The sequence below is a fragment of the Carassius carassius genome, chromosome 30, assembly GCF_963082965.1.
Source record: "Carassius carassius chromosome 30, fCarCar2.1, whole genome shotgun sequence".
Taxonomy (NCBI): Eukaryota; Metazoa; Chordata; class Actinopteri; order Cypriniformes; family Cyprinidae; genus Carassius; species Carassius carassius.
In genome coordinates, this window is record NC_081784.1 from 3,030,606 (window position 1) to 3,042,770 (window position 12,165).

The following is a 12,165-nucleotide window of genomic DNA, read 5'->3' on the forward strand; positions in this document are numbered from 1 at the left end:
GCTACATGTGTCCTGGCATGAAATATGAGTTTTTGTTATATACACAAATCACAATGTTGGCAAAATTAACATAAAGGAAAAGCCACAAATATGGTCTCATTTGTTTCTCCTAGAGGGGTTAAATGGAGAGCAAAATGAGACTTTCAATAAAGTTTTATGCTTCATAAGTGTTTTTCTGGGAGAAAGACTACAATAATTTCACAGGTGTCTCCTCTAGAGATTATACAAAAATAATTAATTTGTGGTTTAACTATAGTAACCATGTTTTTTTTCACCATAAGAGGACACATAAGATGTGTACAGAACGCAGTTTTCACAGTTTTATGATTAACAGAAATTTGGCTAGTTTCAATACACTTGTCTAGATAAATTTTTGTATAAAGAAACTATAGTTTCCAAAGTCAGACAAGATTGATTTTCAAGGGTGCAGAATTTAGTAGGGACGCAATGACATGTCCCTATCAATATCCAGTGACTACTAAATTGTCCCTAGCAATAATTTTGATCAAAAAATGTAATGTCTGTTGTCTGCCTTTATGTCCCCACCAATGCCAAAATCAAACCTATACCCTTGAAAATATTGATAATGTTATGATTTCTGTTTCAAATAAATGCTGTTATTTTGAACATTCTATTCATCAAAGAATCCTAAAAGAAATAGCAAAAATATTAAGCAGTTGTATTAACTGTTTTCAAAACTGATAATAATAAGAACCACTATTAATAATTGAGCAGCAAATCAGCATATTAGAATGATTTCTAAGGATCATGTGACACTGATGACTGGAGCAATCTCTTCTTTATGTATTCTGTCCTGTTGTCTGTATGGATGTCCTTTGGATAGACTGTTGTGACAGTCCTGATGTTCACGGCTTGGTGGTCCCACCAAGACCCTGGCCTTTTTTTTTTACACCAAACCACATGGTCCGACAATCCCAGCAGAAACTGGCACTGCGGGAACACAACACCCGCAGACCAGACAAGCTGGCACACAGATGGACAGCTCACCCAAATACACACAAAAACACAATCCCAGATTATCGTGATGGGGTCATGCCCGGTGCTATTGTGAAATCGACGTGCTAAAGCAGAAAAAACTAAGATAAGAATTGAGTCATTTAATAAAGTGCAATCCCCTAAAGTATGACCACATTGTTCCATTACACGTTCATGGAATATTTTTTTTTTTAATTAACAACTGCATTATATGTCTCTGTCAACATAAAGCCTTTTGAGTTTTCTTCTCGTAAGGACACTTGCTGAGACATTCCCACAACTCTTTGGGTGTCCAGGTGCAGAGTTGGGAAATTTTGCTGAAAATTTGGGGGTCAAATGTTTTTGCAACTCTCAAAGGGACACAGATTTTATAAGTCAATAAAAGTCTTGTGCTTTAGCAACAGCAATGAGTAAAAGTCAATTTGAGTCTGACTGCAGGCTGATGGAGTTCATCCTAATCTATTCTCTTATTTACAATGTCAGTTAGGCTGATTATGATGGTTTTGTAATCAGTAATTTTTTTTGTTTAGAGAGCAGTTCCAGATCTGATTGGATGGTGCCAGAATGTTTGGGAAATAAGGAGTTAGAGGTAAACATGATTTAGACTCAATGGTGAGTGAACAGTTAAAAAGATATACATTGTTTTCTACCAGTTGTCTGTGCTATTAAAATGATCAAACTAGGTGAAGCTTAGTTTACTCCAAAGGCAAAAAAAAAAAAAAATACATTTGAAATCTTTATATTATTTTATTTAAAATTTCAGTTTCTACTTGAAATTTTGTCATAAATATATGAGAAAAAGAAAAAAAGTTTCCTGATATTTGCTAAGCTGACATTTAGTTGTGAGAATCTGTTTTGACTTTTTTTGTTTTTTTTTGAGGCTGTGGGGGTTGATTGAGAAAATAACAGGATGACTTTCCCAAGCATCCATCTGTGAAGCTTCAGCTCTCCTCCAGCTCCTGAGGTGAGAAAACCTTAACACTTTTATGACTTTAAATCTGAGGAATAATGGAAAACAAACAACTGATCATTCGCCTCTGGAATATCAGATGCTTTAGTTTACCATCTCCATTTGTAGAAGCAGAGGCTTTGATCGACTGCTGTTTACATTCTGAGTTTCAGTCACATGTTTATGTCATTCTGCTGTAAACCTCCATCTTTTCCTCACACCTTTACAAAAAGTACAGTAGTGATAGCATGGTACAGGGATGGTATCAGATAGCAGAACCATGGTGCTTTGATATAGACACTAATACTGAATCTTCTCTTCGTGAGAACTAGCACTAGCTTGTGTTGGTGGCTGTTTATAGGTGTAAACATAAAGTCCAACCTGGAATTAACTGATTTACAAGACTTCTTTCAGCAGGCGGGAAAGTACGAACCGATATAATAAAGCTGAAAAATTTTGAAAAGGTTTTACATTTAAAATAACATTTAAACCAGTCTGTTCTAACTTCACATCTTGCAATCTAAATTTTTGTAATAGTGACAGTATTAAAATAATGTCCCATATATTAACTTTATTCTGAAGGAAACTTGTGTGTTTTAATAGACCATGGTGTATATCAACAGGGCCTACCTGATTCCAAAAATAAACCGTTCAACAGGAATTTAACAATATCTCTCTTAAATGCTTTCCCCATCTCTCTGTCGGTGTGTTTTCACTTCTCACCCTCACCGTCTCTGTATAATGTGCTCATGGTGGCCCACTGCTGTGGCCAGTTGTGTGTTGTCACAGTAAATTACTCTGACACACTGGAGGAGTGATGGCTCTCAGTGGGTGGGATGAATGGAGAGTGTGTGTGTGTGTGTGTGTGTGTGACAATATTGGGTTTGATTCTGGCCTTCATCACAGGACATCCATTTCCAGCAATCCATCTGGACTCTGCAGGAGTTTGTTTCTTTAGATCGAGCACAATTAGATCTGGATTTTTCCATCATAAATTGATGTGATGTATTTTTACAAATTAAAGCGAATTAAAAAATTAGGCATCATTTCATGAATTTATATAAATATATACACTACCATTCAAAAGTTTGGGATCAGTAAGATTTTTAAATGTTTTTTAAAGAAGTATCTTATACTCGTCGAAGCTGCATTTATTTGTTCAGTACAGTAAAAACAGTAAAATTCTGAAATGTTATTACAACTTAATAGACCTGTTTCACTATGAATATATTTTAAACTGTAACTGATTTTGGTTATCATTTATTTATAGTGTCATTTATTCCTGTGAGTCAAAGCTGTATTTTCAGCATCATTACTCCAGTCTTCAGTGTCACGTGATCTTCAGAAATCATTCTGATATGCTGATTCACTGCTAAAGAAACATTTCTCAGTATTATCAATGCTGAAAACATATATTTTTGTGAAAATTGTGATAATTTATTTTTCAGGATTCTTTGATGAATATAATGTTTTTTTTTATGATTTTAAATATAAAAGCATTTATTAGAAATGTAAACTTTTGTAACATTATAAAAGTCTTTACTGTCACTTTTAGCAATTTAGTGCATCTTGCTATAAATAAAAGCATTTATTTATATAAAATAATAATAATAATCTTACTGACCCCAAAGTTTTGAACAGTACTGTAGATATATTTTATATTTCCACAACTTAAAGGTCTGTTATCAGTAATGTTCGTGTTAATGCATGCTGTTGTCTGAGTGTGAAGGATTCATTCGTACTTTGTGTTTGCCACTTTCCTCCTCATCTGCACTTTCATGTCAATTTATAGTCCCAAAGTGTTTCTTTCCTGAGGGACTTCAGTATTTAACACGCAGATCCTCCATTAACTTTTGCTACTTGCTGATAGAGTCATTAAATATTACTGTGCCTGCAGTGTTTTTAAACAAGTTGGCATACATTTAGAACCTGAGGGGGGATCATTATGAGCCAGCAGCATCAATGCAGAAGTTTGAACACGCTTCCACTCGCCGCAGGTGAAGCCAGTGTTGCGTAATTGAGTCATTAGGCGGGCAAAAAGCAGAGCAGAGGGGAAGACGACAATGTAAATCTGTCATTCGTTCACCTGCAGACTTACATGCCGTGACCTGATGTCTGACTCAAACCCAACCTGAGCTTTATTCACAGGGTGAAGGCAGACTGTCAGATACAGTAGCAAACACTGATTGAAATTCCTCGCCCTTAAACAGTGAGGTTGTATAGAATGGGCCGAGACTGATGCGCACGAGCATGATGTTGTTGTTGCTTGACGGATGTCATTTTTATCCTCATTTCAGTGAAAGTGAGCTTTTGAAGGATCGTTTCTGTATATAAACCAGGGGGAATCCATGTTCCCTGTTCTGGGAATCTCTCCCTGTGTTTTAATGATACTTCACAGCAGCAGTATCTCGTGTCTAGCCATTTGTCCCTCCTCACAGAGGTGCAGCCATGCAGGTGCTGTCACAATACAATCCACGGCTGAAGAGGTTCATCATAAACCTGTTTCTTTAGTCTTCCCTCCTCTCTTCACTACTTCACATTCTCTAGACTCTCGCCGAGACTTCTCAAAGCCTTTTGCATCTCCCGATGAAAGATGACTGAAGAGGGCTGCGTTTAGACACAAGAGTATATGATAGGAATAATGTGCTAACATAACTGATTAGATTTTTAAATAGCATGGAAGCATTAATTGATCAAAAGTAACAGTAAAGACATTTAGAATGTTACAAAATGTTATATTTCAAATAAATGCTTTTCTTTTAAAGTTTCAGTAACACTTTATTTGAAGTACCAATTCTCACTATTAACTAGTTTGCATATTACTATCACAGTTTCCACAAAACATTTGAAATAGCACTTTTTTTTTGTGTTTTTTTTGTGTAATGTTTCTTGAGCAGCAAATTTGAATCAGCATATTATAATGATTTCTGAAGGATCATGTGACACTGACGACTGGAGTAATGATGCACATCACAGAAATAAATTTGATTTTACAATATAATCACATAGAAAACAGTTACTTAAAATAATGATAATATTTCACAATTTTACTGTATTAAAAAAATGCACCCTTTTGATGAGCATTGACAACGTCTTTCCAAAACGTTAAAATCTTTCCAAGACCAAGCTTTTGAACAGGACTGTAAGTAAGTGACTTATATTTGAGATTGAGGACTTTTTTCAGCAAGATTGCATGTTTAGCTTACACGAACAAAGCCCTTTGATATATTCCACTGTCAGGATTCATTGACAAACTGTGTTTTTGTAACTGAGGAACAGTAAATGTGTTTGACTTTGTTTGGGATTGTCACAGTGTAACTAGATGAATGCTATAAAACAGTTTGCAGTGTGTGTCTCTGTTGAGTAATTATCCTGCTAATGACACACGGGGAGTGTTTGGGCTTCATGGGGCCTGTTTGTGACAGTTTTAGTGCTAAAGTTTAACCACGTTTCCTGCTTGTCCAGACGGAATGAGTTCATGGATTCGCTCGGTCAGCACAAATGCTTAACCTGTAGTCATTATTTATGCAAATACCAGAGAAAGCTGTGTGATTCTACCTCAGTAAGATTTTTATTTCCATTATGATGGACTGTCAGTTTTTCGATCATACAAAAACTATGATGTTACATCTCAGGAAGAGTTTATCTAAAAATTTAAATTTACTGAAAAATGAATTCATTCTCAGGCCATCCAAGATTTAGATGAGTTTGCTTCTTCATCAGATTTGGAGAAATGTAGCATTGCATCACTTACTCATCAATGGATCCTCTGCAGTGAATGGGTGCCGTCAGAATGAGAGTCCAAACAGTTAATAAAAACATCACAATAATCCTCACCACTTCAGTGTACCAGTTTATGTCTTGTGAAGTGAAAAGATGAGTGAAATTTTTTTACTTAAAACGGACACTTCACTGGACATCAGGCGAAGGCCTGGGGTGGTCTGGATTACTTGTGGATTATTGTGGTGTTTTTATCAACTGTTTGGACTCTCATTCTGACGGCACCCATTCACTGCAGAGCATGAGCAAGTGATGCAATGCTACATTTCTCTAAATCTGATGAAGAAACAAACACATCTAAATCTAGGATGGCCTGAGAATGAGTAAATTGTCAGCAAACTTTCATGTTTGGGTGAACTCTTCCTTTCAAAAGCTTAATTTTGAATAAAAGCAGCTTTACAAATGTCCAGTCACTTTCTTCATTGTTGTTGTTTTAGCAATTAGCTCGTCTTGGCCACTACTTCTTCCACATGTGAAGATTTTGGTACGACTAGATTGTTAAAATGCACTTCAACACCTTGATAGTACAGCTTTATCAGCCTTTGAGTTTAATAGTCATCATTTCAGCACTTTCTAGGCCCCAGACTTCCTAAAAGTCCGGAGGGATTTTCTTTCTTTCTTTTTTTTTTTTTTTTTTTTTTGCAATGTATTTTTATCATGTTATAATTAAAAGATCAGAGGTGGATGACTCATATCCTGACTGGAATGTGAAGCAAATGTGAAAAGATGTGTGTGTGCGTGCACATACGCCCCGGGCCTTAATATGAACCATATAAGTTGACTGTGGAAACATGTTGGTCTATATGAAGAGATGATGCAGTGATATACTCGAGGAACAGCCACTGTGATCTTTTCCAGATTCATTCTCAGTCTGAATCTTGTTGGATCATGTTCTCCACAGCTGTCACTCTTAAACAACTCAAATTAAAAAAAAATCTTCATGCTTCTTTGGAGATTCACCAAGAACTTTCTGAAGTTCTTTAGGTTCTTTAGATTAGTGTTCTGGTTTCTGGTTATATATATAAAATACAATACCATTCATAGTTTCGAAGTCAGTAGGAAAGTAATACTTTTATTCAACAAGGATGCATTAAACTAATCAAAAGTGTCAATAAAGACATTTAAAATGTTAATAAATGCTGTTCTTTTGAACTTTCTATTCATCAAACAATACTTTAAAAATGTTTCCACAAAATATGAACTGTCTCTTGAGCAGCAAATCATCATTTGACACTGTTGACTGGAGTAATGATGCTGAAAATTAAGCTGCGCATAACAGGAATAAATTACATTTTACAATATATTAAAATAGAAAACAGTTATTTAAAATTCTAAAAATATTTCACAATATTACTGTTTTTACTGTACTTTTGATCACACTAATGCAGTGAGGAAAAGAGACTTCATCAGAAACATTAAGTCACAAGCCCAAATTCAGATGCAAATTACATTTTAGAGCTTCGGTAGGATGATTTTCAAGAGTGATGACCCAAATTTCAATCTGTTTCCCAAACAAGCTAATTTATGACTGCAGAAGACTTGAAATATAGTCATATGGCCTTCTTTTATGATGTGTTTTGTTTAACAAAGGTGATCACTATGACCTGTCACATGGAAAATAACTTCAGGATTGTCTGAAAAAGCATAAGGGTTTGGACAGACATGACAGAGAGTAAACAAACATTTTTAGGTTTTTGTGGTTCTCCTGTTGGATCAGACTCTGAAACCTTTGTCTTAAATGGCTCATAAATGTCAGTCTTTAGTGATTTGTAGCGATGAAGGTTCTTAACCTCTGGCCTTTCCTGTCACCTCCGTGCATTAACTGTCCCTCATCCTTCCTTCTGCCTATAGTGTGTCTCTTCACTGCAGTCTTCTCATCCAGCCCTACATCTGTGTGTGTTTGTGTGTGTGTGTGTGTGTGTGTGTGTGTGTGTGTGCGTGTGCGTGTGCGTGTGTGTGCTGGCGAAGGGTCCAGATACTTCAGATGTCTGGGCTGCTGCGAGTGCCTGGAATAACTTGCATTCCTGTCACTAGACTTCTGCAGAGAGTGTGAGTGTTCGATTTCTCATTTGGTCCTTGATCAATCTGTAAAATTTGCATGTAATATTAGGAACTAATGCATTTTAAGCACCTTTGAGAAACAAGCTTAGGCAAAAATTATATGTCTCTAAAACTAACTAGTGAAAACTGATAATTAAAAAAAAAACTGAAACGCAAAGATCACATGAGTCTAGTTTAGTTCTTAGATTTATGAACAAAGCAATCACAGATATTTGTTTTTTATATATTTTTATTTATTTATTTTATTATTATTATTAATTTTTTTTTATAATAATTTAATTTTATTTAATTTTATAATAATAATAAAACAAATCATGTGAAAAACATCCGTAGAGATCATGTTTGAAGTTTTGAAACATGATAATACTGATTTAGTTATTCTCCACATCTCAAATGCTCTCAGGCAAGCAGTTCTTACAACCTTTAGGTTTCATTCACTTTATATTTCAGATATGACACCTGATCAAATTTATACTAACTCTTTTTCTTTTCTTTTTTTTTTTTTTATAAACATAACATTCACATAACAAAAGCATTGTTTGTTTGTCTATTTATTTATTTTTTACCTGTGGAGAACCTGTGTGATCTTTTTAATCTTTACGCTCAAGTTTATTGTACTTCTTAAATGTCTGTGTTTTTTGGTTCCTAACCAGTGGTTAAACCCTCAGAGAGGTTTTGTTCTGCCTACTGAATCCACAAGGAAGTGGCATGTAATGCTTAATGGACTGCAGTTTGAGATCGTCACCACAACCACTAATGGCATCACTAAAGCTGCACTGCAGGGTCATTTACTGCTAACGCTTGCTGTCCAGAAGTGCCAATCTCACAGTCAGGAACACCACAAGCTCCTTAACTGGCTTTGTCATTCATATGCATATAAAAGAGTGCTATTAGAAAGACCAAAAATCAGTTTTCCACTTCTTACTTACAATAAGAGTCACTGCTGAACCAAGACCATTTTAAATACATAGTTTCTCCTTGTAGGTTTGATCCCAAGTCATTCGGCTAATGGTGCTATCAAGACATTAAAGGCTTGGATGAAGGGCCGCTTCTTGGACAGTAAGCAGCCACATCAAATAGCAGCATGACTGTGAGTTTTGTAAGAGTATTGTTTTGTGAGAAACATCCCTGAAGGTATTAATCTTAAATTCTTATTACATTACATTCTTACAGTCTTATTCATAAACTGTTTAGTATTCTTCTTTTCTTTTCTTTTTTCTTTTCTTTTCTTTGTATTTACATGCTCCAAAAATTACTTGTAGCTCTGCAATTTTATTTTATTTTATTTTATTTTATTTTATATGTTTTGTTTTGTAACAATCATTGTCTTAATCATTTGGTATTCAGTTGTTTTCTTTACATTGCAAATGCTTTGATTTCACTGAAATAATTGTTATTTATTCAATTATTTATTTTATTGAGAAAAAGTCCATGATAATAATTTGAAATAATTTGTATAATTTTTTTTCACCCTGTCTTAATAATACAATATTTGATATCGTTCCAAAAATTACTTGTAGGTTTGTTACCAAGTCATTCAGCTAATGGTGCTATCAAGACATTAAAGACGTCAAGACCTAGATGCAGGGCAACATTTGGGCCAGTAAACAACCCCATAGCAAACAGCATTATGGCTGCATTGGTGTGAATCACTCACATTACCTTAAGAAGCTGTTTTGTTCTTATTGAGGTCCTCTGTACTAAGTAGGATCAGGATTAACTACAGGATTTGTGCATGGTTGACTTTCGTTTGTGCCATTACTAGTGGATTATTGCACTAAACATGTTAATACATGGCAAAGAACACCTACACAGACATTATCCTACAATTATCTTGGTGTTGAAGTATTTGGCACACCTGAAGTCAAAGTGCACCAAATGCTGTTTAAAGTGTTCTTTTTTTTTTTTTTTTTTAATGATCATAATGAATATTTATTCTCATGCAGGTTGCCAGGGAGATGATACATGACATCATGTTTTTCTAAGAATTCTTGCCCTCATAGTGACGCGGGGAGTAAGTGTTTGTTCTCCGTGTGAATAGTTTTTCTTTTCGTCTCCTCTCAGAGTAAAACAAACTGCAATTTGGTAAGATTGTTTTGAAACCAAAAGCTGACTAAACAATTGTCTGGCATAAATCATAACTTGCTGTCAGTAGACTGAAGGGTAGCACACCGCAGGCTGGTCACCTGACTGCCTCTGAAGGTAAAATAACACTGTAGTGTCGATGGCCTTACCGAAATCACTCAACATTAGCATAACAGCAGGACCGAGCTGTAATGAACGTTACGCATCCGTTAGGTGGGTGTTCTCATGCTCAAGTCCATTAACTGTGTTACTCTATAGACATAAATAAATGACCAGTCTTTCTCAAGACATGCTTGTGATTGTGTGTTTTTCTTATTTATACTGCTATGTCATGAGCTGCTTTCCAAATCACATACTTATGCTAAATGCTGAAATGCTTTTACATTAGCATTGAAGTACATACTTGTACATAAATGTTGTCTGTTTTCAAATGAATCTGTGTAATTTGTTTGTTCAACATTTTTTTGTGTGTAAATAGTTGTACAGTTGGACAGTTGAGATTATAGGGTTTTAAGAATGATTAATGTTGAAATTCGTTCTACTCATGTAGTCAGAAATGTATGGAAGCCTGTTTCTTCCACAGAATAATAATAATAAAAAAAGGTAATTGCAACATTTTCCTCACACATTTTATTTTTTTCACAATTATGATTTTATTTCTCACATGAAGAATCAGAATTATGAGATATAAATTCACAATTCTGTAAAAAAAAAAAAAGTCCAAATAGCTAGATATAACCTCCTAACAATTATGAGGTAATATGTTGCAATTATCCACAAAGCACATGTGGACTGGTTGGGCAAACTCCCATGAACCCTCCAGCACCCTGTAGAGGGTATAGAGTTGAAGCTGTTGAATATGTTGGCCTCATCAAGCCAGGACCTTCAGCATGCACTGGGACGGTTTGCAGCCGAGTGTGAAGCGGCTGGGATGAGAATCAGCACCTCCAAATCCGAGGCCATGGTCCTCAGTCGGAAAAGGGTGGCTTGCCCACTTCAGGTTGGTGGAGAGTTCCTGCCTCAAGTGGAGGAGTTTAAGTATCTTGGGGTCTTATCACGAGTGAGGGAAGGATGGAACGGGAGATTGACAGACGGATCGGTGCAGCTTCTGCAGTAATGCGGTCGATGTACCGGTCTGTCGTGGTGAAGAAAGAGCTGAGCCGCAAGGCGAAGCTCTCGATTTACCGGTCAATCTACGTTCCTACTCTCACCTATGGTCATGAGCTTTGGGTCATGACCGAAAGGACAAGATCCCGGATACAGGCGGCCGAAATGAGCTTTCTCCGCAGGGTGGCTGGGCGATCCCTTAGAGATAGGGTGAGAAGCTCAGTCACCCGGGAGGAGCTCAGAGTAGAGCCGCTGCTCCTCCACATCGAGAGGGGTCAGCTGAGGTGGCTCGGGCATCTGTTCCGGATGCCTCCTGGACGCCTTCCCGGGAAGGTGTTCCGGGCGCGTCCCACTGGGAGGAGACCCCGGGGAAGACCTAGGACACGCTGGAGAGACTATGTCTCCCGGCTGGCCTGGGAACGCCTCGGTGTCCCCCCAGAAGAGCTGGAGGAAGTTTCTAGGGAGAGGGAAGTCTGGGGTTCTCTGCTTAGACTGCTGCCCCCGTGATCCGGCCCCGGATAAGCGGAAGAAGATGGATGGATGGATGGATGGATGTTGCAATTAAGACAATTCTGAAGAAATTTTTTTTTATTTAATTGTGAGATATTAATTCAGAACTCCTAGAAAAAAAGTCAGAATTGTGAGCCAAGAATGTGCAATTATCTTTTTTATTAGTATAAATATTACAATTTTGAGTATAAATATTATGATATCTCTCCAAACTCAAACATTTCTGAAAGTTAATAGCTGAACAGGTTTCAAATACAGTTACAGTTTAAGGATGAATTTTGTTGTGTGTTTTTGTCATTTTTATTATTATTTTTTTACTAATTTCTATTTCAGTTTTATTTTTATTGTAGCACATTAAGTTAAACTAAAGAAAATGAGAAATGTTAGCTGAAATCAAGTATTTTATTCTATTTTATTTCAGTTAATGTTTATTTTATTTCAAGTAATCCAAATGCTTTTTTATGGTCTTCATTTTTCTTTCAGTTAATTACAATAACCCTGGTTCAAGGGTTGTGGCTAATAGCTGAAAAAGCACGTGCAGTTGCATCTATAGCATACTATTTAAAATGTTCTTCAGTTTGAGACCCCTTGGCTATGTTCAGATTAGCAAACTGTCATGCTGTACATAGTATGCAAATATAAATTTTATGACAGGGACTTGCATGCAGCATGATTTG

The 12,165-nt window shown here is 36.2% G+C and overlaps 1 protein-coding gene across 1 annotated transcript in view; it reads left to right on the plus strand.

Moving 5' to 3' along the window:
* Window positions 1–12,165, plus strand: part of LOC132110414 (fibroblast growth factor receptor 2-like) — a 67,958-nt gene that overhangs the window by 146 nt on the left and 55,647 nt on the right. Inside the window, exons 2-3 of the mRNA XM_059516991.1 lie at window positions 1,527–1,608; window positions 1,877–1,960. The gene's annotated coding sequence lies outside the window, so the exon portion shown is untranslated. The remainder of the gene's footprint in view (window positions 1–1,526; window positions 1,609–1,876; window positions 1,961–12,165) is intronic.